The following is a 21,691-nucleotide window of genomic DNA, read 5'->3' as shown; positions in this document are numbered from 1 at the left end:
AATCCAGGAGTGGATCACTGGACAGCGGTCAAGAACATCCTGAAATACCTGAAAAGGACTAAGGATATGTTTACGGAGGTGACAAAGAGTTCGTCATAAATGGTTACGTCGATGCAAGCTTTGACACTGATCCGGATGATTCTAAATCGCAAACCAGATACGTGTTTACATTAAACGGTGGAGCTGTCAGTTGGTGTAGTTCTAAACAAAGCGTCGTGGCGGGATCTACGTGTGAAGCGGAGTACATTGCTGCTTCGGAAGCAGCAAATGAAGGAGTCTGGATGAAGGAGTTCATATCCGATCTAAGTGTCATACCTAGTACATCGGGTCCAATAAAAATCTTTTGTGACAATACTGGCGCAATTGCCTTAGCAAAGGAATCCCGATTTCACAAGAGAACCAAGCACATCAAGAGAAGCTTCAATTCCATCTGGGATCAAGTCCAGATGGGAGACATAGAGATTTGCAAGATACATACAGATCTGAATATTGCAGACCCGTTGACTAAGCCTCTTCCACGAGCAAAACATGATCAGCACCATGACTCCATGGGTGTTAGAATCATTACTGTGTAATCCAGATTATTGACTCTAGTGCAAGTGGGATACTGAAGGAAATATGCCTGAGGCAATAATAAAGTTATTATTTATTTTCTCATATCATGATAAATGTTTATTATTCATGCTAGAATTGTATTAACCGAAAACATAATACATGTGTGAATACATAGACAAACATAGTGTCACTAGTATGCCTCTACTTGACTAGCTCGTTGATCAAAGATGGTTGAGTTTCCCAACCATAGACATGAGTTGTCATTTGATTAACGGGATCACATCATTAGGAGAATGATGTGATTGACTTGACCCATTCCGTTAGCTTAGCACTTGATCATTTAGTTTACTGCTATTGCTTTCTTCATGACTTATGCATGTTCCTATGACTATGAGGTTATGCAACTCCCGATTACCGGAGGAACACTTTGTGTGCTACCAAACGTCACAACGTAACTGGGTGATTATAAAGGTGCTCTACAGGTGTCTTCGATGGTACTTGTTGAGTTGACATAGATCGAGATTAGGATTTGTCACTCCGATTGTCGGAGAGGTATCTCTGGGCCCTCTCGGTAATGCACATCGCTATAAGCCTTGCAAGCAATGTGACTAATGAGTTAGTTGCGGGATGATGCATTACGGAACGAGTAAAGAGACTTGCCGGTAACGAGATTGAGCTAGGTATTGAGATACCGACGATCGAATCTCGGGCAAGTAACATACCGATGACAAAGGGAACAACGTATGCTGTTATGCGGTTTGACCGATAAAGATCTTCGTAGAATATGTGGGAACCAATATGAGCATCCAGGTTCCGCTATTGGTTATTGACCGGAGACGTGTCTCGGTCGTGTCTACATAGTTCTCGAACCCGTAGGGTCCGCACGCTTAAAGTTCTGTGACGATCGATATTATGAGTTTTTTTGTTTTGATGCACTGAAGGTAGTTCGGAGTCCCGGATGTGATCACGGACATGACGAGGAGTCTCGAAATGGTCGAGACGTAAAGATCGATATATTGGACGACTATGTTCGGACAACGGAAGTGTTTCGGGAGGTTTCGAACATATACTGGAGTACCGGGGGGTTACCGGAACCCCCCGGGGAGTATATTGGGCCTAATGGGCCTTGGTGGGATAAGAGGAGGGCGGCCAGGGCAGCCGCGCGCCCCCTCCCCCTCTAGTCCGAATTGGACAAGGAGGGGGCGGCACCCCCTTTTTCCTTCTCTTCCTCTCTCCCTTCCTTCCCTTCTCCTACTCCTACTAGGAAAGGAGGAGTCCTACTCCCGGTGGGAGTAGGACTCCCCCACTCCCCCCTTGGCGCGCCCTCCTCCTTGGCCGGCTGCCTCCCCCTAGCTCCTTTATATACGGGGGCAGGGGGCACCCCATAGACACAACAATTGATCTATTGATCTCTCAGCTGTGTGCGGTGCCCCCCTCCACCATAATCCACCTCGGTCATATCGTAGCGGTGCTTAGGCGAAGCCCTGCGTTGGTAGCATCATCATCACCGTCACCAAGCCGTCGTGCTGACGAAGCTCTTCCCGGAAGCTCTACTGGATCATGAGTTCGCGGGACATCACCGAGCTGAACGTGTGCTGAACGCGGAGGTGCCATACGTTCGGTGCTAAGGATCGGTCGATCGTGAAGACGTACGACTACATCAACCGCGTTGTTATAACGCTTCCTCTTACGGTCTACGAGGGTACGTAGACGGCACTCTCCCCTCTCATTGCTATGCATCACCATGATCTTGCGTGTGCGTAGGAATTTTTTTGAAATTACTACGTTCCCCAACAGGGAGGACTTGCCTCCACCGCGACCACCCTCTCCTTCACTCGCAACCTGTCACGGCGTGGAGCGCGCGCCTCCGATTTGAGCGTCCTCCAATGCGGAACCAGCACGAGCACAAGCACCCACCCCTGCCTAGGAGGAGCAGAGGTCGAAGGGGTGGGAGAGGGGCATGACGGGTGGCGAATCTACACCAATGCAGAGCGTGCGGAGCATGACAGGCTGGTGCCATCATTCACATTACATCGTCAGGTGACAGGGGACGGCAGAGAGCTTGAGCTCCCGTGTAACAACCCGGGTTTTCCCCAAATAAGAAATTGTTTGCTATTTTTTTTGCATCATCATGACATCATCAGCATTGCACGAGCATCATAATCACTTTAATTAAACGAGCCCAGATCGAAGCTCGCGACACGATCCAGCGGCTCGCTTTGCTCCCCTACCATTGATGAAGCGTTATTTACGGTTCTCAGCTGAGCTATAGTATAAACCAGCGGCTTAAATTATGGTGAGCATCCATCTTCTATGAAAAATGTAGGGTTTTGTGGGCATGCCGAGCACCGAGCGGCTAATATCTAGTCCTAAAATGGCAATCACAATCACACTATGCATGCAAATCAATAAGAGAACCAGCCATCACACATCCAAATATTAGCAGTCGGTCCTAAAATAGCAGTTCCCAATGTCAAGTTAGCAGCATTCATGTCAATGCTGAATATTTTTTCCGTCCACTAAACTTCAACAACTACAACATTCAACAACATCGACAGTCACAATAGTGCAGTGTAATTAGGACGTCACAATCAGATCTAAATTGTACTACGTCCGAAAACAGGGGACGTCAATACAGTGCAGCAGTAGGTGTAGGTTGTTCAGTTCACTGCTCTGCCTCAGCCGTGGCAGCGTGCTCAGCTCAGCGCTTCCTCTTCTTGAGTGCGTGCCACTGCTTGAGGACGAACTCCACCACCTCCTTGGGGGTCGCCTTCCGATTCTCCTTGAAGCTCCACAGCTCCGGTACCGAGTAGCGCCCGCTATGGAGGAAGCTATATCGAAATTGTCCGAATCGGAGCTCGTTTAACGTTCGAATGATGAAATGCGAGGCATTATAGCCATCGGTTAAATAACAAGACGATTTGAAATGCAGTGTGCCTTTTTTCTGTCTTGACGCAACCATTTAACAAAAGCCATTTAGATGCCCCGACTTCTATATAAGACCCTTCCATTTTGTGAAGACCTCACTCTCCATTGTCCTCTATTTTGTAGTCAAGTTCCTCCATATTTTTTCCTTCTCCCCTCCAAACCGTTGATTGTGCGACTCATTTATTTATACTAGACATTTGTACTTCATCTTAACTCATCTTGGCATGAAATGTATATAATTTTGACTTAAACGATTCAATTTTAATATTTGAAATATCTTCTTTTAGGTACAATTAGCAGAATTAAAATTGTAAACAGACTTACCTATACCAATGCACGTATTTGTCATGCAATTCTTTTACTTACCATAAAAATACAAATTTGTCTGTTAAACTGAGATGGTATTTGGCCCTTTTTCTAATTTTTTTAATAAAAACTGTCATTTTACAACGGATTTACTCTAAATCTAAGCAAACTAATATTATCGCAATATGTATTTGTATGTATCCTTTTTCATAATAGACTTAAATATCTACGAAACTTGGTAGGCTGTTCTAGTTTGCATGAATCTAGCAAATAATTTGGCAGGTGTTTCTAGAGTACAGGACTAGCAATATCATACTCCCTCCATTTCTTGATATAAGGTATATTTTTTTGGCGCGGTGACCAAAGCACATAATTGAGGAGAATTTTGGACCAAAATACCCATAACTAATTAGGTAGTTAGCAGCTTAATTAGTGGCAACCAAATAACCAGCGGCCTAATAAAAGGCAACTAAATCTCACTGTACCAGTGTCGTGGTGTTCTCACGGCAGATGCCATGAGTAGGCTTATCGAGTGTGGTTGGGGCCAGAGGATGCCGGTGGGTTCCGGAGGCAACATTGGGTACGAGCGAGCGGAGACACAAGACGACCCAGGTCCGGGGCCCTACGAGGGAGGTAACACCCCTAGTGCCGGATCGACTATGTGGATCACAAGAACTACAATGGTGCTTCTTGAGCTGTATGTTTGATGGAGGAGGAAGGAGCTAGCTCTCCTCTTCTCCTTGCATGTGCGTGGGTGTGAGTGTGTGGAATGAGCTGATCCCCCCTGAAATGTTACTGCTCTCTGAAATGTTAACATTTGGCACAATGCTTCAGCAGATAGCAAGTATAGTCTCTGTTGCCAAATTACTGTTCCATTTTGTTTTGTGCCTGATAATTACTGGTTCAGTGTAGAAGTCATGAAATAATCCAAGTTTAGTATATTCACATTTACCCAGCAAACATTGTCTTTGCAGTTTGCTACTGACTGTGGTAATGTAGTTAACTTAGATTTGCCTCCATTGATACTTGATGATAGGTGCAGGAACTAAGTGGAAGAGTCCAAGGAATTGGACGAGGTGGAATTTGACTAGATATGATGATATGCTAGTCATCATTTCAGGCATTCTTTTGTTCTGTACTGAACATTTTTTACTACTAGATACCAAGCGACATTTGTTGGTACAATCCCTTCCTCTCCGGTCAATTAGGTTGCTTGGAATCATCTCCTGCAGGTAAATCCAATTAGGTTGTTTCACCGCCGGTCTGCTCCACATGATCGATGCATAATGAACTATAGCAGATAAGTGGTTTAGGCACTCAAATAGCTCTGGAAGACTGAATTGGTCGATCTGCAGACCGTAGCCACTGCCTTTTACTCCGCATCGAAACATCTACAAAGTCAAATTAGTTCCATTAGATTCGTCACAAAATATATTTTCATTATATATATATATATATATATATATATATATATATTTGATATTCTAAATACTTCCGTTCCAAACTAATTCTAAGTTTGTCGTAAGTCAAACTTCATTATGTTTGACCAAATCTACGTAAAAATATATCAACATATACAACACCAAACTTTGCTTCATTAAATTCATTATGAAATATATTTTCATATCAGATATATTTGATGTTGTAGATCAATTTAGATGTTTCAACATACTTGGTCAAACTTACATTCGAAAAAAAGAGACTTGATCAGACTTAAAAAAGTTTGATTTATGAAACCTAGAACTTTAATTATTTTGAAACAGAAGGAGTAACAACATATTTTTCTATATACTTGGTCAAAGTTAAATAAGTTTGACTTAGAACAAACCTCTTCCTTGGTAGGAGCATCCAAGTGTGTCACAAGCAGCATAGTGAGGTGGCTTTGGTGCTATCGATCATATTGCCTGCTCATTTGGTCGTTGATTTAGGAACGTGGTGGACTCTGAACATTCGGCTAGTTCGATTCGGTAAATACGTTTTTTTGGTATATATGATATAAATACTTTGGTAAATACGATATGGAATCAAAATACGATATTAATACTTTTTGGAACTGAATTTTGTGCAGATGTAGGTCTGTTTTGTTGAGTTTGGATGCTGACATTATTCTCCTCTGAAGTACTAGTGTTCTTCAGTACCGTGGGCATGCAGATTAGTGTCAGTGATGTGCTAATTTCTTGTCCGGTGATTGATGAACAGTCAGAGGACTAGCAGTCTAATAAACGAGGAGGATGAAGGAGCTAGATAGTTTACCAGCAATGGAAGCCGAGTTTGCTCACTACAAAATGATCTTGATTCCTGTTAGCAATTGGAACATAAACTAAAAAAAACCTCGATTCTTCACAAGATGCTCAGAATTCGAGTGCATCTAACGATCCTTAACTACAAAAAGCTTTCACGAGATGGTCATTTGAATTCTGTTTTTGCCCAAACAAAGTCATGTGAAGTTGCTATCTTTTTGTCCTGAAACAAAGTGAATTTGTCTTTACAGCGGGGCCTGCTTCATGCTTGAATGACTGCAGGATTCATTTCTCGAGATTGGTAAATTTACAACTTCTACAAAGAACTGTCCATAAAACTCTGGAGTTCACTATTTAATCAGGAGATGATTTGTGTCATTTTGGAGGTTCTTTTCTACCGCATAAATGAACCAACCAGTTATGAGTCTGCTTGTTATCTTTTAGGAATATATGAGCTGCTCACTGCATGTCCAGTTTAGGAACATGGATTGCTCTTTGCTGCAAGCATGCAACCTTTTGAAGCTCACTGCATGTCCAGTTTAGGAACATGAATTGCTCTTTGCTGCAAGCATGAAACCTTTTGATGCTTACTGCATTTTCAGTTCTTGCCCCTGATTGAACAATTTTGGGGTTCACGAGCCATCTGTTTGTTAGTTCATGCACATGTCTTTAGTTCATGTACAGATTTTCATCTCCTTTTAACAGTCTTCTTCTATACTTCTGACTCAAAGGTGCAACCATGTAGCTAGTTGCAATAGTGTTTCCATCATTATTCACAGGCTGAGAGTAGTGCTTGCTAAAGTTGTTAGTACCCAACCCAGACTTTACTCATGTCGCTCCGTGTGATAAATAACCATTTCACAGTTGATTTCTACAACCAATTCACTCCAGAGTGAAATAAACAGAAGCAAAAATTTACGTTGAATCTTGAGTGATAATGTTCATAGCATCATACATAGACAATTTACATCAGCATTCAGCTAGAAGTTCACTAAGGAGGAGCTACAAAATCAGAGAGAAAAATATGTACAAGACAAACTGAATGGGAGATTGCCTACGCGAAATTAACTACCGCGCTGTGCTCGACGCTCCCTGCAGGTCACGGCCTCACGGGCACCAGTGCCGCTCTACCTCACTTCCGTGGCCGGTGTCGCTGGCCTGAGCATTTAGAGCCCCGCCGGCTGTGGCCGGCAAGCCTCAGGCTTTCTCTGCGGTACAGGAAGTAGGAGCGGGAGGGGGCAAGTTGATCCCCAAATAATCTGGCTAAATTATTCATCTGTAAAAAAAAATCTGGCTAAATTAATAGGAAAGAGGGGGTTATCTGCCAAGTACAGTAGTGTTTTAAGTGGCTGGTTGGGGCTCCACCTTTGAGCAGATGCCGTTTGTTGTAGATCTAATGGCACGCGAGGTTTTTCAGGGTTTCACCCAAATCCAGATTTTACCGGGTACATCGCCTTGCTTGGTTCAGATGTTGCCGCAAATTTTACTTCAAAAGGAATGATGACAAACTGTGTTTGGTAAGAAGCAAAAGCACAAAAGGAGCTTAAACTTTGGTTTAGCAATGATAGCCGAGACACAAAAATAACCTTTTATGAGACCATGATTCTTGATGTGATTCATGAAATTCAACAGATTTTATTATCGTACAGCAGCAAAGTATTGTACAGAACTATATATAAACTGCAAAAAAAGGTGATGCCTATCCAAAGCAAAAGAGCCAGAAAAGCTTGGTTCTCGTATTGTGCAACCCCCGACCATAGAAATCCCTCTGACAGGATATTGACAGTTAGGAAAAATTAAGCACAGGCTAAAAGAAGCTAAACCAATTGGCATCTCTGTACAAAACCAAACAAATGCTCAAACTTAAGACTAGCCATGCATCCTGCCATACACACGCCAGTAAACTTTATAGACTGATATCGCCTGAATCAAAAACTAAAGATGGGTGTACACGCAACAAGAAAACAGAGAGTACACGTGGTGTTGCACAGGGGCTCAAGCATACACATTGGAAAAGAAAGAGCCGATCGGCAAGGCGCAAAACAGGAATTGTGACAGTTAAAGCAGTGGTGCCAACTGCCATTGTGCAAAACAGGAGCAATATAACTGACAATTGAAGTAATACGAAACACAGGGTCCATCTAAAACAGAATTAGCACCTGAAAGCATAGCATACCCCATACCCAACAGAACAGACCACAGGGGGGGGGGGGGGGGGGGATACCGATGCAAACCATCACTTAGTTTGCTCGGTACAAAATTATCTGGATTAAAAAGGTCTATTCATATTTCTCAAACATTCTTCTCTTTTAATTTATACAGAGCAGCTTACAAAAGGGTTGCATACTTGCCATGCCAAGAATATACTTCATCATGATATCAAAGGTTTCTTGTATACCAAAGAAGTATCTACCAGAAATCAATTCATCGATTTTTCTTCCTCGGATCTCTAGGGTTTCTGCAAGAGTAATAGGAAACCTTCCCAAGGAAATCAATTTCATAGAAACACACTTTTAAACATGTAACCACTCACTCTCATTGATATAATTTTTCACAAAACTACAATTCCGAGGGTTGTTTCTTTTCACAGAATCCCTCCACTCAGTAAACAAGGCACCCATTGGGTTGAGGTGCCTTGTAAACCTAAAAGGATGGAATATTAAAAAATTGTTCAGGGCCGTGCATAGGGCGAGTCTATTTTGTCAAGAACCAACCATACAGTGTTGTATATTAAGAAAGGCCGTTCGATAGACACGTTCTTCAAATTAATCCATCGTTCCAGAATGATGGAGGAAAGGTAACCGAACTCCGCCAAGGGCCTTAAGAACGAGGATGCTTCTAGGTCTCCGACTCGAGGCATCGAGTACCTAGTATTAGAGCGCCTGATGAAATATTTAGGAAATACATCACATATTAACAGGGATGTTAAGTTCAGGAAAAGAGAAACTGAATTGATAAAAGATGAAAAGCATAAATCAAGTCATACGGTAAATCAACCTAAAATCGTAAATGTCATAGTACTAGAGAAACCTTGATAGTATTCCGAAACTAGAGAAATCTCAAATACTAAGATAACTGAAATAATTACTGAAATCAGATGTCAAAAACCGATACCCAGAGTATTCTAGAAAGAAAGAAAAAACGATATCCAGACGACTTAGGGTTTCTTGAAGTTCTCACCTGATTCTGGTGGAGGGATGTGGGGCGGCGTGGAGAAGTCGTCGGCGGGATCAGGAACCCTAGCACAGCGGGTCGTTGGTTTATTATTTTTTTTTTTGAGCGATTGCCGGTGGTTGGTAAGAGGAACAAAGGAGGAAGGAAGGTCTCTCGTGTCTTTTTTTTTTTTTTTTTGAGGGAAGGAAGGTCTCTCGTGTCTCAAACAGGCAGGCCCGGTTAATAAAAGCAACCAAGGTTCCTGCATAAAAGGCCCAAGCGGCATCGGCTGCTCACCGGCCCAAAGTATTACACAAATCACGTTTCAGGCCGTTACCATTACGAATCATTTTTTAGACTCAAAAAAAAAAAATGGGCAGTACTCTGCGCCGGCGCACCGGCGCAAAGTTTCGGCCGGTCCAACCCGAGCCACTCGATCTGGACGCGCGGGACCGTCAGATCTGTCCCGCATCCCCTTTCGTCATCCTCCGCACAGGGAAAAAAGGGGGGGGGGGGGAGCGAGCGCCACCGCCGCTCGCGGGATCCCGCACGCTAGCCCCCGCCGCCCTCCTTTGGACCCTCGTTGCTTCTGCTCGCCGCCGGTGCTCGCAGGTCGCAGCCTAGCCGCCGCTGGCGAAGCAAAACGCCACCCGCCTTCACCGCCACCGACGAAGCAAAAAATGCCGGTTCCAGCAAAATCGAACGACGGTTGGAGCAATTTTTAGGTTGGTTCCAGCAAAAATCAAAACAAAAATAAAAGGGGTGGTAGCAAAAACTCCTGATGCTTCGAGCAAGGCTCTGGTAGTAGCAAAATGGCAACTCCTGTAGTAGCAAAAAATCCGAGACGGTTGCAGCAAAAAGAAAGCCATCGCCGCCTGGTGGATGTAACAAAAATTATCTTCGGTTCCAGCAAAATCAAAAAATGATTCTAGCAAAAATTGTCTTTGTTTCCAGCAAAATCAAAGCATGGTTGTAGCAAAATTGACTGGAAAAAACAGGCTATGTCATGGAGATGGATGTAGCAAAAAATCACAAAACAAACAATAGTAACAAAACCCAAAACGGTTGTAGCAAAGTGGTTCGCTGGTTCCAGCAAAAAATCACCATGGTAGCAGATTTGAGGTGAGTGGGTGGTAGCAAAAACATGGGTCGGTTCCAGCAAAAAAAGAATATGGTTCCAGCAAAAATTCAAGCTTGTTCCAGCAAACCAGAAAATCAGTAGTAGCAAACTTACAAATTTGGCGGTGGTTCCAGCAAAACCAAACGCCTGTGGTAGCAAAAATGATTACTGGTTCCAGCATCAACGGATGCCGGTTGCAGCTTTCCAGTCGGCCGGTTCCAGCAACGAGGTGTGCCGTTTCCTGCATCGCTGCCCCAGCCGGCACCGGTCTCCGCCGTCGCACACCATGGTAACGCAGCGGGTGCACGAGCTTGCATCACGGTCGTCCTGCCCTTTGCACGCTGCTCCAATATAAACGGCAAGAAAAGAAACATCAATCTTGTGCTTGAGCCCAACCTCATGGGATCCATGGCGGACTGCACATGGCATGAGAGAAAAAAGCACGGACGAGCTCACCCCTCTCATGGATCTATGGAGGAAAAATGTTGCGCGGAGCAGAGAAGGCAACAAAAACGAGCTCAATTTCATGGGGATTAGATGTGGATTTTGGAGAAAACACAGGAAGGAGGAGGAGAGATTGAGAACTTGGGGACTGAAGGGCGAGCAGGACGAGGATGCCTCGTGTGGTCTCCAGAAAGAGCGAGGGGATAAGATGGAAGTGGTGGGGTTAGAGATAAGTTCTGTGGTTGGTGGGCTGGGCTGCCCAGCGACGCGAGCGAGGAGACCAGCCGAACGCTCGGCCGGTCGACCGGCTATAAACGTTTCCCAAAAGAAGTTTACAAATCAATTTTTGTTTTTGAGAAAAATTTATGAAAATGAATCATCTTCCACCAGAATAAGGCATCGTATCAATCAAGCGAACTGATCAATCGTGTATAGTTTACTAGTACTCCCTCCGTTCCTAAATATAAGTATTTTTTAGAAATTCAAATACGAACTACATATTGATGTATATAGATATATTTTAGAATATAGGTTCACTCATTTTGCTCGCTCCACTGCTTGATTAGAAAAAGTTAGCTATCATTTTTTTATTTGAATAAGTTCATTAAATCAAATAAATTTGCATATTTTAAAAATATTAAGTTTTAAAAGATTGCAATTTAAAAGACATTTTTTTTTGAAATGGAGGCGTATCCCCGGCCTCTGCATCATAATAATACATGCAGCCATCTTATTAAAGAATCTTGAAGTAGCACAAAGTCATAAAAGTATTACAGCTTGCAAGTGAAGCGAAAAAAGAAAAGAAAAGAAAAGTACATGCTCAAAATCACAACCGGTATGACAGTGTAAAAGATAAGCTCCCTAGACTCCTATCCTGTTATGTGACTGCCATCCGAACCGGTTGAATATAGCCCGTGCTACCATCTCCCACTGGTTGCACCCAGTAACCAAAGGCCCCCTGGAGTCCATAGGAGTGAGTAAGGACCACGTACGGATCCATGCGGTAGCTCTGAAGAGGACCTGCAAGAAAGTTAAAGTGTGTTGTCTGTTAAAAATCATACCATTCCCGCAATTCTATATAGCCCATATAAGCGCACATATTCCAATCCGAATACGAGCCGCAGTAATATGCTCAACCCCAGTTAACCACGTTCCAAACAACGATTCAATGTCAACTGAAGGATTAATGTTAAAGGCTATATGGATCGTTCTCCGAAGCAATTTGGCGAGTGGACAATCTAGGAATAAGTGTTGTATTGTTTCATCATGATCACAAAAACAACAACGTGAACTACCTACCCATCGCCTTTTTATTAAGTTATCTTTGGTGAGGATCACTTGCTTGTGGACGAACCACATAAATATTTTAATACGCAAGGGAACCTTAACCTTCCAAATATGTAATGATTTCGAGATTGGGCCAGAATTAATCAGAACCATGTAGAAAGATTTCACCGTAAATACATCATTTTTAGCCAACTTCGCGTCGAATCAGGTTGGTCGGATAATTGAACATCTATCAATCTTCAGACCAAGTGCATTCAGACAGTCCATCGCTTACCAACTAACGCACGTCTGAACTGAATATTCAAGGGAGTCGTTTGAAATAATGTGCCTACGTAATCCTCCTTACGTTGCACAATGTTATAAAGGGTGAGATGTTGTATGGCTATGGGCGTCTCTCCTAACCACGTATCCTCCCAAAATCTTGTTGACATCCCATTGCCAAGAAAGAATTTGACCCTACGAAAGAACAAGTCTTTCGTTCGCATCAGTCCCTTCCAGAATGGCGAGTCAGCTGGTCTCATGGTGACCTAGGCGAGCGTTTTCGACTGTAAATACTTATTGCGTAGAATCTGTGCCCACATACCTTCCGGCTCTGTCTCTAACCTGTAGAGTCATTTACTCATAAGACATTTATTCTTAATTTTCATGTTCTCAATACCGAGACCCCCTGGTCCTTGGGTCAGCAAAGAATATCCCATCGTGCGAGACGGTATTTCCTCTTGGCCTCATCTGACTACTAGAAGAATCGAGATCTAAAGAAATCAAATCTCTTCGGCACCCCTTTCGGTATCTCGAAGAAGATAGCAGGAACATCAGCATACTAGTAAGTACCAAGTTAATCAGCACTAGCCGACCTCCATACGACATGATCTTGCTCTTCGAGCAACTAGGCTTTTTTTTCAATTCGATCTTCGATGCACTTCCATTCTTTATTAGATAACTTACGGTGGTGAATCGGTATTCCCAAATAACTGAATGGCAAAGAACATAATTCACACCCAAACATTGTCTATATGTGTCTTGCTCTTCTTTGGCCTTACCAAAGCAGAACAACCTGCTCTTGTGAAAATTTATTTTTAATCCAGCCAATTGTTCGAAAGACATAATATGAGTTTCATATTTCGTGCTTTTGCAATGTCATGTTCCGTCAGCGTACTGTAGAATGGAGACTCCCCCATCGACCAGATGAGGGACTAGCCCCTCCACTTGACCGTTTTGCTTGGCCCTGCCAATAAGAATGGTCAACATATCGGCCACTATATTAAATAGGAGAGGAGACATGGAATCCCCTTGTCTCAATCCCTTGCGCGTCTGAAAGTAGTGACCGATATCATCGTTAACCTTGATTCCGACACTACCCTTCTGGACTTGAGAACTCACTTGGTTCCGGCAAGCCTCACTAAATCCTTTCATGCGATTGCCTGCTGAAGAAAAGGCCATTTAACTTTATCATATGCCTTCTCAAAATCCACTTTGAAGATAACCCCATCTAGCTTCTTCGAATGAATTTCATGCAGCGTTTCATGCAGGACGACCACCCCTTCAAGTATGTGTCTCTCTGGCATGAAAGCTGTCTGGCTCAGTTGTACCACCGAGTGAGCAATCTGTGTCAATCTATTGGTGCCAACTTTCTTGAATATTTTGAAACTCACATGAAGAAGACATATTGGCCTGAATTGCTCAATCCGAACTGCCTCTTCTTTCTTTGGCAACAGCATAATCATGCCAAAATTGAGATGGAACAGCTCCAAATGATCGTTAAAAAAATCATGAAACATAGGCATAAGATCATCCTTAATAATATGCCAATATTTCCTATAGAATTCAGCTGGAAACCCATCTGGTCCCGATGCTTTATTCGGTTTCATTTATGAGATTACATCCAGAACCTCTTTCTCAGTAAACGGTGCAGATAGAATATCATTCTCCTCTGCCCAAAGCTGAGGGATATCTCCAATAACAGATTCATTAAGGGACACCGTGCTTGCTTCTGGAGGCGCAAAAAGTTGTTTATACTAATTAGAGATATAAGCTTTCAGATTCTCATGACTCACAATTGTCCCTTCGTCCTGTTCAAACTGTATTATTTCCTTCTTCCTATGTTTACCATTCGCGATCATATGAAAGAATTGTGTATTATCATTTCCTTGGACAACCTTAAGCACTTTAGCACGCAATTTAAAAGACATGATTTTTTTAAATAATGAATTTGTAAAACATTCACGAACAGGAAAATATTAGCAAATTTTATAGGTTAACAGACCTCAATAATGCTTGTCAACTTTTGAATAATGAATTCAAAACAAATATTCGTGAATTATAAGAAAATTCATAAATTTTATTTTTTATTATCTAACTATATATTCACGAATTAAAATGTAAAAATTAAAATAGAAACCCCCCCCCCCTCCCCGCCCCCACCCGCAGACACACTCGTTCCTCGACACACCAGGAGGCTCAAATTTTAGAGAGCTTAGTTTTTTAATAGATTTCGTTAGTTGGGCGACATATAGTTGTACGTGTGTAAGTTCAAAAAATCAAATTTTTTTGCTAATGCATCAAATTCATGGACCAGTATAGTGTATTCCACTCTAAAAGCATTTCAAAAGTGAATCATCATCACGAAGTAAAAGAAAGAAGAAAAACGTTGTCCCGTTCGCTCGGCAATGGATGCATAGTGAGCCCAGAAAACTCACGAATTCCCAACCCAACTAAACGGGCCGGCCAATGGTTTACGATTCAACAACCTCTCACGCGGGAGCCAGTAGCTAACGAGCGCTTTTTCGGAAGCCTCGCAACGATCAGCGTCACTTGACGCGCTCTCAGTCATTCGCCACGTGTCGCGCTCTGGACGCTCCTTCTGGATTTTTTTGAGCACGCGTTTTCGGCTATTTAAATGGTTTTTTTCCGGGTTTTTTCGACATTTTGATTTTTCACCGGTCTTCCTTAGTTTTTTGACAAAAAAAATTAGCGTGGAAAAACGCGATTTCTTTTTTTTCTTTCGCGAGAGTCACGGTTTTGCTTTCGCGAGAGTCACGGCCGTGCCTCTCAGAAACCAAAAAAGCGTTTTTTATTTTTTTTTTCTTTTCGCGAGAGTCACGGTTTTGCTTCCGCGATAGGCACGGTTTTGCTTTCGTGAGTCACGGCCGTGCCTCTCGGAAACGGAAAAAAATGTGCTTTCTGTTTTTTCCTTTCGCGAGAGTCACGGTTTTGCTTCCGTGAGAGGCACGGGTGTGCTTTTGCGAGAGTCACGGCCGTGCCTCTCGGAAAGGGAAAAAACGCGTTTTCTGTTTTTCTTTCCTTTCGCGAGAGTCACGGTTTTGCTTCCGCGAGAGGCACGGTTGTGCTTTCGCGAGAGTCACGGCCGTGCCTCTTGGAAACGGAAAAAACGCATTTTTTTTCTTTCGCGAGAGTCACGTTTAGTTTTCGCGAGAGGCACGGGTGTGCTTTCGCGAGAGTCACGGCCGTGCCTCCTCGGAAACGGGAAAAAACACATTTTCTCTTCTCTTTTTTCTTCCGCGAGAGTCACGGTTTTGGTTCCGCGAGAGGCACAGTTGTAATTTCGTGAGATGGAAAAAACCGTGCTCCCGGTTCGGTTTTTTTGTCCGGTTTTTTTTTGACCAATTTTTTCGTGAAAAAAAATTCGTCAAAACCTATCAACATTGGATCTAGTTTTGAAGATCTCAACGCGAGGAATCCAACGGTGAAAGCGGTTTGAGATTTGGACGCACGGTTTAAGAGATAAAACGTTTTGAATAAACCGATCTACGAAAAAAATAGAAAACTCCCTGTTTACGACAAGTGGCGCGCTGCATGTGCACCACTTGTCGCAACCTAGAGAGTTTGAGTGATCTTTGCAACGAGTACTCCTCAACTAGTGATTTCGCTCTCACCCAACCCCAACAACTCGGAAATATACATCCGTTTCCGTCGACAAACACAGGCCCATATATGAGACCCGTAGTCACCAGAAAAAAGAGAAGGAAAAAACCCAGCGAGAACAGAGGCCATCACGAGTTCGCTACCCGTTCGACGTCACCTCCACGTCCGCCGTCCTCAATGAGACAAGCGCGGCCATGGTGATGCCGCGATCTGCGATTGGAATAGCCCTCCGGCGGACGGCGCCGGCCTCTCGTTTCTTCACCAGCATCGCTCGCGGCAGCACTGGATGCAACAATGCAACCAGTGTGCTCCGACTGCCGGCGCTCACTTCTACTCCCTTCGTCCCATAATATAAAAGCGTTTTTTACGCTACACTAGTGTGAAAAATGCTTTTATATTATGTAACAGAGGGAGTAGCTTCTTCAGCGGCGGAGGACGCGGCAGCTCTGGAAGTAGGGTAGGTGTCTCGACTTCTCCATCTAGATTTTTTTTCTTAAGCCCGTTTCCATGTTTACAAGTTAAGCGGTGTGCGCCAAATTCATGCGTCTCCTACTAAACATGGTATAATTTTCAGTTTGCTTGAGTAAAACAAGTTTACACTCTACTTCTCTTATTTTCAGAGGATGATGTGCTTGTATGGCAACAGTGGAAGGGCAATCAAGGCCCCAGCTGGTATGTGCACACACCATCTCTGATTTCTAACGAATGTGTTTTGTGATCTGAGCTGGGGACAACAGTTGGCCAGAATCGTGGCTAGAGTTTTAAGTACTATAGTCCAAAACCGTCATCTCGATTTCTGCATTTATTAGATGGTTTTGCGTGTACAAATGACGTTTTTGTTGGATTCTTGTTGGGTAGGGTATGAATGTGGTGAAGATGGCAGCATAATCATTTCCTGGCAAAATATTCTGGCACAGATATACAACTATCTAAGATAAGACACGCCTTGACACAAACATTATCATATGAGAAAGTTGCCAGCACTTTTGAACTTGTTATTGTATTCCCTTTTTCATAGTTAAGTTCTAATTGACTGCATTCTTAATTTTAATCAATGGACTGTGGTGGCTTGTAGGGAAAGATCTGATATTTTGTTTTTCGGTATCACCGCGCCGTGGCGTATGTAGTTCAAAGAAGTGTAAGAGCCTTGCAAGAAGAAACATGGCCAGTAACGTCGGATAAAGGATATTGAGATGCGGCTATACATGATGGACAAGGAGAAGGAAGATACGGTCAAAATCCCTTTTCATTGACTCCCATTTGTTGAAAGTTCATCAGCTCATGGTCTTGATGTTAGCATGGTATCTGTATAGACTTTATTCAGTACTTCAACGTAAAGCCTGGTAGTTTGTAGTTGGATGCCGCAAGGGGATGACTACCTCTCATCGGCCGATCGAAGGAGATGGCTCATCATGTGGTAGTAAGATGTTAGTTAGGTTTTGGTGGTCTGGGTGTGGCTTTTGCTATGGTCAACTGGTTCTTTCTGTGGGCTAAACTGAGCTGAGTTGTACAGTAACTTGTAACGTTTGAAAGGCCAGTTTCAATTATGAGTAGTTGATGTGCCGTGTCCATCATCCCACAACTTCCCATAATGCGCACGCAGAGCAACGTCCTCACTGTCCCTATCAGGTGGCCCTCGTGCCACCTCAGACATGCACCAGTGTCACGCTTGCTAGGCATGGGGTGTCTAACCGCCCTGTCTCGAGTCACCTCCTCCACACCGAAGCAGAGGATTTCTCCGATGGTGAAGACCGGAGCTGCAAGGGAATCCCGGCGAAAACTGCGATGGAGCGCCTGATTCCTGCATGAACGTGGTCGCCTCATTAGCGTGGGGAAGGGATCTATAGCACATCGAAGCGGCGGGGAGGCAATCCACCTTGAGCTGTGCAGAATCTTACGGGGGAATGGCCACCGTCCTGCAAATTAGATTTCGGTTGATGCAAGTGAACCCAGGAACTCCGGGACTTCGGAATGGCCGTATTCTATATATAATGTTGGTTAAACATATATAAATTTGAATTGCACGAAAACTTATGCACCTTATATATTCTGGAACTGGAGAGGGTTAGACTAAATTTGTTGGACTCTCACCGTATGGTTTTATCGCTGGTTATCTGCTCCATATATGATTCTCCAAAATTTCTTGTACCTGATCTTACAAAGGAATTATTTCTGATTTTACAAAGTACTACTAGAATATTACCTCAAACAACAATTTTGTCTACTTGCTCACCTCTCCCTATCTTCAGACTGTGGTTGTATGTGCACGAATGGTTTGTAACACACTATGATCAAGCGGTTGAGAGTGAGACTGTCGCTAGACCAAGTTTCGTGCACCCAAAACAGGTCAAATATTTTTTTTTCGGGAAAAAACAGGTCAAATATTGGTGGCAACAACTCTCACGGGAAACGTTTAGCCCCGGCGCGCCGGTCGATCGTTTCGTTCGATCGCTCCCGATTCTGCGGAAGCACGTTTCCTGGTGGCCCCACCCCACGTCCCTTTCCCCCGCAACCTCCGTCTTCTCTCTCTCTCTTTCTGTCCCTGAACTTTCACGCCATGGAATAGCAGAAGGCCAGAAGCTGCATGCTACCGGCCGCGCACTGCTCGCTCGTGCTCCTCCCGCGCGCCCCTGCATCACCGCCATTGAATCCACTCCCTCCATCCATCTACCTCCACTCCGACGAGTGAACATCGATCCCTGGGAGCTGCAACCAGCTGAGCCAGAAGCTACAACCATCCATGAATTTTGCTACTAACGGCAATGGATTTGCTACATCCGTCACGGCGAAGCTGCGACCTACTACCGCGGTGGGTTTTTTGTTGCAACCGTCCTTAGTTTTTGCTACTATCGGTGAGAGATTTTGCTACAACCAACAGAGCATGTTTGTTGCCACCTCTCGACGCCATAGCTGGAATCGGCAGATTATTTTGCTACAACCCGTGAAGCCTTGAGCTGGAAATAGCATCTGTTTTTGCTGCCTCGACTAGAGCAATTTCTGTGGCGGCAATGCCGGAGACTTTATTTTGTTTCAACCGGCAAGCAGAAAAGCTCCCATCGACATGTTTATTTGCTACATGGGAGCTGCATCCAGGGGAGAGGTGGCGTGGTTTGATGTGTAGATCACAAACGGATGGCGAGACGGTGAGCGTGGTCGACGACGGCGACGGTCGAGAAGGCGCCAGTGATGCGTCGAAGGCCATGGCGAGACGGCGTGTCGCCACTGATGAGGCAGCCTGCGGCCCTGCAGGGAGGCAGTTTGTCTACAGCGGGTCAAAGCTGTTTTCCATCTCTCTCGATCCGATCTGAGAAGAAGCGAGGGATGGAAAAGATGACGTGGGGCCGTGGGGTTTCTAATCTAACAGCCACCCATGAAGTAATCCAGCGGCTGGCATGCGTCCGGCCGAAACGGCCGGCGCACCGACGCTGAGTAGTCGCCCAACTCTCACCTATAAGACATCCTTTTACAACAAGCGACTGCACCTGCTGCAGCATATCGCATTGACTGAACAACTTCGCCTGTCGCCGCATGCAACCTAACTATTTGATCGTGCTGCCCTGCATGCATGCTGGCTAACGCGATAGGCCGCGCAAGTGCCAGAGCACCGTGGGCGACCCCGAGGAGGCGTGCCTGCAGCGGCTGGCCAAGAAGCCGACCATGCCGGCGTGGGGCGTCGTCACCGTCAACGTCAGCCTCCGGAGCCAATGCTTCCGTTCGTTCGTGCTGCTGGTGCTCGTGCTGTTCGTCGTAGCCGCCGTCTGGACCACGACCAAGGACAGCGTCGAGGCTGCTGAACCGCCGGGGGTGCGTTCGCCGGAGGCCACTGTCTCGGTCACGGCGACGGCCAGGAGCAGCGGCATCACCCCCACCGAGCCGCCGAGCATGTCTCCGCCACCCACCGCTGCTGCCGCCGGTGGTGGTCGGTGTGTGGACGCGTGCGACATGTCCTCCGGCCGGTGGGTGTACGACGTGGAGGCGTAATCTCTGTACAAGGAGAGCGCGTGCCCGTTCATGTCGGAGAACTTGTCGTGCGGGAAGTACGGCAGGACGGACCTCCGGTACCCGCACTGGCGGTGGCAGCCGCACGGCTGCGACCTCCCTAGGTACGTTCGTGCCATACTCATACATGTTGTGCATACCGGAGGGTGGCGCCGCCCCTCCATCAAAGTCCGGTTAGTACGGACTGATCATTGAACCCGTTGAGTTGCCGCTGACTTGGTTTGACCTTCGCTCATACTGATGCGTGCGTGGATGCGTTGCAGGTGGGGGTCGTTCGATACACCGGCGGCGAAAGTGGACGAATACTACGGGGTGACCAAGGCGGTCGACGGCGTGCGCGCTTTCGAGCTGTCGCTCGCGACATGGGCCGACTGGCTCGAGTTCCAGGTCGACCGCGCACGCACCCGCCTCCTCTTCATGACCATGTCCCCGACTCACCTCCCCTCCGACGAGCGGGCCGACGACGCCGGCGGCGGCGCCAGCCACGGGTGCTACAACGAGACGGAGCCGATCGCTGCGGCCGAGGAGGGGGGGCGCTGCCAGCGTGACGTCGTGGACCCGGCGTTCGCGCGTGCGGTAGAGGAGCAGGCGCGGCGGCTGGTCGTGCGGGGCGTGGCGGTGCGGCTGGTGAACGTGACGGGGATGTCGGAGTGGCGCAAGGACGCGCACCCGTCGGTGCACCGGCGGCAGTGGGACCCATCACGGACGCGCAGGCGAGGGACCCGAGCAGCTACGCGGACTGCATCCACTGGTGCCTCCCCGGCGTGAACGACGTCTGGAACCAGCTCCTCTACGCGCACATCGTCTCATGACAAAATGACGTTACAAAGGGGTTGCACACTATGTCACGGGAGTGACAGAGCCGGGCAAAATGTCACCGTTTTGACTTTTGACCTTATTAAAGAAGTTAATCATGAAATTACTCCGCTTTAAAACTTTTTCACGATTTGACCTTCAGGTCTACCACCATACTTTGAGCATAATTGGTTTGATGCCAAAAGTTGGCATGCCAAATTTTGGCAACTGCCAAATATTGGTTAGAGATTGGTTGCTTGCCAATCTCACAAAAAATTGTCAAATATTGGCAACTTTTGATTTTGCGAAATGTTGGCTTGCCAAATATTGGCAATGCCAAATGTTGGTAGGAAACTAATTATGCTCTTTTTTTTGTTGAGAAATGGTCTACCACCAAACACGGCAGTGGTAGGGTTGTTTTTTGCGGGTACGACAGTCGTAGGATATGGGCTACCGACTAGGTCAACGGCGGTAGAGCCCGGACCATGCCTGCTGACCGTTCTACGTGGCACAATTCTACCTCTACGATGTTGTTGGAGGTAGCTTTGAGACTTTACCGTTAACGCTCTTGAAGGTAGCATGCAGAAGCCTACCGTCGTCGTCGGTAGACTTCTGCGATGTCATTGTGCTCAACAGTCATGGACCAACGTGGGCTGAGGGCTACCGCAATTCACTTTGCGGGTAGCTCGTCTACCAGGGTCAAATCTTGAAAAAATTTCAAACGTGATTAAAGGTCAAAACGGTAATTTTGGCCATAGGCTGGAGTATATATTTTTATTTATTCTTTTGGGGCTAAGGACTGTATTTTGTTTGTTGTTGAACTATTGAACACAGCGCAAGAAGAGGTTAGGCTGGGCACTGTTGTATCAAATGCACGGCACTGATATCCAGCAAAAGCTTTATCTTGCCTACTGCGTGATTGAAGATAGAATCTCACCTCAAGGGGTTTCCGTTAGTGGACCGCCCAATCACCTGACCTTAG

At 45.4% G+C, this 21,691-nt stretch overlaps 1 long non-coding RNA gene and 1 pseudogene across 2 annotated transcripts; one reads left to right on the top strand and one right to left on the bottom strand.

The window, feature by feature from the left end:
* Positions 1-7,005: 7,005 nt before the first annotated feature.
* LOC123125962 (uncharacterized) lies at positions 7,006-10,920 on the bottom strand. Of its 2 annotated transcripts, XR_006461521.1 has the most exons (5): positions 10,759-10,920; positions 10,417-10,643; positions 9,210-10,057; positions 7,395-7,537; positions 7,006-7,305 (listed from the first exon to the last, which is right to left on the bottom strand). It is a non-coding gene; the product is annotated as an uncharacterized lncRNA (long non-coding RNA). The 2 variants fall into 2 exon arrangements; XR_006461520.1 differs by lacking the exons at positions 7,006-7,305; positions 7,395-7,537 and adding an exon at positions 8,237-8,911.
* A 9,006-nt stretch (positions 10,921-19,926) lies between these two features.
* LOC123121095 (protein trichome birefringence-like 34) lies at positions 19,927-20,726 on the top strand (annotated as a pseudogene).
* Positions 20,727-21,691: the final 965 nt, after the last annotated feature.

Source organism: Triticum aestivum, chromosome 5D (assembly GCF_018294505.1).
Source record: "Triticum aestivum cultivar Chinese Spring chromosome 5D, IWGSC CS RefSeq v2.1, whole genome shotgun sequence".
Classification (NCBI taxonomy): domain Eukaryota; kingdom Viridiplantae; phylum Streptophyta; class Magnoliopsida; order Poales; family Poaceae; genus Triticum; species Triticum aestivum.
This window is presented reverse-complemented; position numbering and strand designations above follow the sequence as displayed.